The sequence below is a fragment of the Octodon degus genome, unplaced genomic scaffold, assembly GCF_000260255.1.
Source record: "Octodon degus isolate 3935 unplaced genomic scaffold, OctDeg1.0 scaffold00080, whole genome shotgun sequence".
Lineage (NCBI taxonomy): Eukaryota > Metazoa > Chordata > Mammalia > Rodentia > Octodontidae > Octodon > Octodon degus.
The window spans coordinates 3717606-3723130 of record NW_004524656.1 but is presented as its reverse complement, the minus strand read 5'-3'; the positions used below and the strand labels follow the sequence as shown (position 1 = coordinate 3723130).

Genomic DNA, 5525 nt, shown 5'->3' with positions numbered 1-5525 from the left:
CGATGTGAACACACAGAATCCTACTAGATCTCAGGTTTTTAAATTTTTCTCTAATTTTTTGTAACTACCTTACCTAATCTAATTGAATAGAAGTATTTATTAATGCTTCAGCTGATTTTTCCGAAGCATTCTTTTTGGTTTGCACAGAAAACTGACTTTTTCTTTGTAAAATCAAATTTCATCAATTGATGTAATTTAATGAAATTGCATAATTATGAGGCATACAATAGAAATAAACCATTTCTGAACAAATACAATAGTAAGCAGTCCACACAGCTGTTGGTAGCAGTTATGCAAAGATGAAACAAATGAAGGCTACCAGCACTGAATCTCCAGTTTAAAGGGATCAGAAAGGGAACTAAGGTGATAGACATGCTGCCAGTAAAGACCAGCCTCAGGAGAGTTGTGCTGGGAAGCAAGACCGAACTGGTTGTTGGACTTCAGATGATGTGGTATACCTTGTCAAAATTTGTTTGCATTTTACTTGTGCTCAGAGCCTTTGCCTAGGTCTGAGGTTAAGAGAAAGAGGCTAATTAATCTAATCTTGTACAAAAAATCAAAGTAGTTGAATATTGATGTAGTGGCATGGCTGCTGTTGGTGGCATTTAGCCAGATCCATGTTGAGAATCACGAGCAAAAATCCCAGTTAAATGATTTAAAATATTGTGAGTTGGGCCAGAAAAGAAACTCCAGTAAAGCTGTGGACTACAAAGATACAGCAGAGATCTTGATTGCTGAGCAGGAACAGGGGAATAGAAAAGATGGCATCACAAGAAGCAGCAGGGCTCCACCCTTTGCAGCCTCAAAATTGTAAAAGTGAAACACTTTGCTCTGAGAAGGGAACTCAAGAGTACCATGTTCTAGAATTGTAGTAGCCTGGAGAATTTGTCCTCAGGATCGGGTTAACAGTGCTCAGTGATCCAGGCACTTGATCCCTACAGCCAAGAAAGAAGGAAGCCTGGCTACTGCTCCAGCTGGCAGCAGATCTTGGCATCATCCATATGACACTGGGTTTAGGTATACACATAATGGAAGAGTTGTGGAGTCAGAAAGGTTTCCACCTAAATTTCAAAAGGCCTCTGAGAATGCAGCGTGTGAATCCAAAGGTTTAGTGGTGATTCCAGGAATTTGGAGAAGCCAGAAACATGGATGAGCTGAGGAAAACGGCAAGGAGGGAGCAGAACTAGCCCTGGAGAGAAGCCATGGGTGCTACAAACCAATGGACATGCCACAGGGGTAGAGCTACCCAAGCCCTTTGGAGTTCACATCTTGCCACAGACTGCCTTGGATGCTGCACATAGCACTACAAGACTTAATGCTTGCCCTACTGGATTTTGGACTTGCTTTGGTTCTATTCCTTTGTATTCCTGTTTGTAATTATGGGGATGTAAATGTCTGCCAAAGTGTTTAACTTTCTTTTCATTTGTACAGGAGATCACAGCAAAGAGTTTACCTTAAATCTCAGAGGAGACTTGGGACTTGGACCTTTCAACAATGATTAAACTATTAGGACTTTGGCAATTCTGAGAGAGACTACATTTTTTTTGCATAAATGGATGTCTCAGGGGGCTAGAAACAATGTTATGGCTTGAATCTAGATGTCTTCCCAAACCCTCATGCAGTCATAGGTTTTTTTTTTCCAGAGATGCATGCATCTAGAGTGTGACATTCATAGCTGGGATTAATGTGTGTGATTGCTGGATAAATCCACTAATAGGACGGGAACCACTCTAATCCCTGTAGACTGGATACAATATAAGAAAAAGAAAGAGGCTTATTTCCCTCTCTCTGTTGTTACTTTTGCTGTCTTCTGCTGCCATGAACTGCTGCTGCCCCTCTGCCACTTACCATCTTCCCTTGGAGGCAGCTGATTATGGATGGATGTCTCTATAGGAAATGTGAAGTAAATAAACCTTTCCCTGTTTATCCTTCAATGATAGGAATTTTTGTCTTATCACTAAGAAAAATACTTAAGACAGTAATTAAGGGGGATATAAGCAAATGAAAAGATATCCTTTGTTTTTGGATACCAAGAACCAATATAGTGATGGTAGCCTTACTTCTAAGACTGTTACACAGATTTAGTGCAATCACAATCAAAATTCCAATAACATATTTCACAGAATTAGAGAAAACAATGCTAAAATTCATTTGGAACCAGTGGAGACCTAGAATAGCAAAGGCAATTCTGGGCAACAAAGGCAAAACAGGGACATCACAATCCCTGACTTGAAACTGTACTATAAAGCTATTGTGATAAAAACAGCATGGTACTGGCCAAGGGGAGTGGAGACAGAGTTGAGGATTAATGGAACCAATTAGAAGATGCAGAAGCAGCTCTGGATATATTCAGCTACTTTATCTTTGACAAAGGAGCTAAATATAGTCACTGGATGAAAGATAGCCTCTTTAATAAATGGTGCTGGAAAAAGTAGCTTTCTATGGCTGAAGATTAAAGCTAGACCCATACCTTTCATCATGCACTAAATTAAAATTGAAATGGATCGAAGATCTAAATATTAAAGCAGAAACATGAAATTTGCTGGAAGAAAGAATAGGTAGAATTCTGGAAGACAGGTATAGGCAAAGATTTCATGAACCAAACCCAAGTAGCATTGGAAATACTACAAAGAATCAACAATTGGATCTCATCCTGTTAAAAGGCTTTTACACAGAAAAAAAAAATCATCAATAGAATGAAAAGACAACCCACAGAGTGGAAAAAGTTTTAGCCACTTGTCTCTCTGACAAAGGACTAACATGTAGAATATATAAAGAATTGAAAAAAATCACACACACACACACACACACACACACACACCCAAATTTAAAGACCCAGATCAAAAATGTGCATATGAAATGAATACATACTTTTCAGATGTAGAAATTCAAATGGCAAACAAATATATGAAAAAATGTTCACCATCATTAATTTGTGGGTGTTGGATAATATTTGTTAGTGAGAAGGTGACTAACACAGATTGTCTACATGCCTGGCTGGAACATTAACATAAAATTAGGCCATCTAGTCAGTAACTCAATGGTTATGAATGAGGTGTAGGTGTACAGGAGACATATTCATCATTAAAGAAATATAGTGACAGGAGCTGAAGCAGCAGCTCAGGTTGTCCCCATTCCCCCACTCTCTTCCTGTCTCCAGTTGACTTCCTGGGTTCTCTACACTCCAGTCTGGGTCCTGCCATGTCCCACAAGCAAGAAGACAAGAATCCTGTAAAGCAGGACACGCAGAAGAAGGTATTTTTCCTGAGAGAGCTGAGAGGCAAAGCTAATAGCCAAGCATAGGACAAAAGTCTGGAGGCTCCGACTTCCTCATGAAGAGACTCCAGAAAGGGCAAAAGCACTTTGTCTCAGAAGATTACAACATGGTCAAAGCCAACATGAAGAATAAGTAGCTGCAAGTGCAGGACCAGACAAGAACCTGGTGACTGGTGACCACATCCCCACAGGATCTGCTCCAAAGTCCTCCCTTGTCACTAACAAGATTGTGGGGTACTTGTGCCCTCCTTTGCTCCCCTTCCTCACCCACTGGACTTTTCTACGTTATAGAGAGAGATGGAGTGGGCCCTTAGTCAGGTCTTCTCAGCTTGCTCACCAGGAAAGACTGATTCTGCTGGAGGCTGCTGAGAAGGCAATGTGCGTTAAAGAGGGGTGCTGAATTTGTTTCTTTAGTTAGATTGAAACTTCCATACCCTCATTCTCGCCCAGGTAGGGACCTGAAAACAGGAATGACTAGGATTGGATAATGCTGTAAACTCCTTTTCTTTCATGAGCTGTGGATATGCCTTCTCCTTTTGGAGAATATGCCCCCAAACTGGTTAGGCTGAGCCTTGATAGTTGTGGCAGTTTAACATCCCAAGACTAAGCTAACATAGTTGCAAAAGGTAGGCTGAATGAGACGTTCTGTGCTTCTAAATGTTTTGTCCCTTGGGCTCCTATTGCTTCATGTTTCCATCATGGCAGGTTGAAAGAATCCTCAAAAAGGAAACTGATTTGCTTGCCTGAAATTGTACTGTCCACTTCACTCCTTATTTAGTGTACGTTACAGCTTGCCCTGGCTCTCAGATGATATAAAACTTGGTAAACATAATTCATCAGATGGGCACCTTCTCTCTCTCTCTTCCAGTGTGTTGCTTCTGAATGTGTTGTGGGACAGTGGAAAGAGCACTGGCTTAGGAGTCATGCTACTTGGTGTCTAGTTCCACTCAGTCTTGGCAATACCAGGGCATAACCTTGGCCAAGTCAGTTGGCTTCTCTGGATTTGTTTCCTCATCTTTAAAATGCACTTCAGTATGTATAAGATTCATTTTGATTCTAATATACTGTATCTGCCAGCAGAAAAACTATAAAACTCAAAGTGAAGAAAGCCCATGAGTGAGCCTCTGTTCTGTAATCCCGGGAAAGTGCTCCAGAAGGGAATCACTTGATTTTTACATGGTGAAGGAGGATATTTGTGACTTTGAAGTCTATCAATTCAGGCAACAGAACCTCAGAGGTATCATAGTTTTGAGGTTTTGAAAAACTTCTTAAGCTAGCCCTGGAGCCAGGTGCAGTGGCACACCTCAGCAGTGAGGTAGGCTAAGACAGGAGGACAGAGTTCAGGTCCCATGTGGGCAACTTAAAAAGGGCTGGGGTTGTAGCTCTGGTAGAGCACCCTGAGGTTTGATCCCTAATACATGGAAGCTTCTTATCTGTGACACTGCCCACTTTCCTAGCCTCCATCTGGACCTTGACCACCACAATGCTTCTCAGGCAGCAGAGCTGAGGAAACGTGCGTCATCATGTCCGTGTGGTGACTCTATGTAATACCACGAAATCCTGTGTAATCAAATGCCAGGAGTGTTAGGGGAAGAGAAATGGTAGTGCTGCTGCAGGAGTGTGCAGCAGGTTCTTAGGTCACAACCTATCTTGGAGGAAGCAGGGAAAATGGCTGAGGCAGGAAGACTGAGAAAGCTGCCTGTCTAGAGCTTGGTAACCTAGCTCTCTTGTGATGTCAGTCAGATGGAAGAAAAGTGTTGTGATGACTGGCACCTGCAGTCTAATGATTGCTAGTTTGGCCTGAATCTTAGGAGTGCTTCCTACTAGTTGTGACAAACAGGGTCAGGGTGAGAAGTAACTGTGAAAGAGCAAGATTCTGTAATCCTCTTGCCTTTCCAGTTCACAAATGCTGACCTCCAGCCACTTGTCCATTGATGATGACTGGATAGCTTGTTGCTGGGGTATGGGAGTGGGGGAGCGAGGTCTGTGTGTGTCCCAACTTCAGCTTTTGGGCTGTCATTTAGATTGGATAGGAAAAGGTTGGTGAGGAAGGAAGGGAGAGGGCTGGATCCCTGGCTCCCTCCCCCAAATTCCTTGACTGTCACCTGTAACTGTATATAATTTTTTGGGTTTTCTGTTCCATTCTTTCATGCTCTCATCCTTAATCTAAAGCCTATGTGGGAAGGGAAAATGTTGAACATCGTTATATAGTTTCCTCAACTGTCCTGGCCATAGATGTCATATATATA

At 41.9% G+C, this 5525-nt stretch overlaps 1 pseudogene; it reads left to right on the top strand.

The window, feature by feature from the left end:
• The first annotated feature begins 3201 nt into the window (after window positions 1-3201).
• The window catches only part of LOC111818124, a 4546-nt pseudogene continuing 2222 nt past the window's right edge, over window positions 3202-5525 (top strand).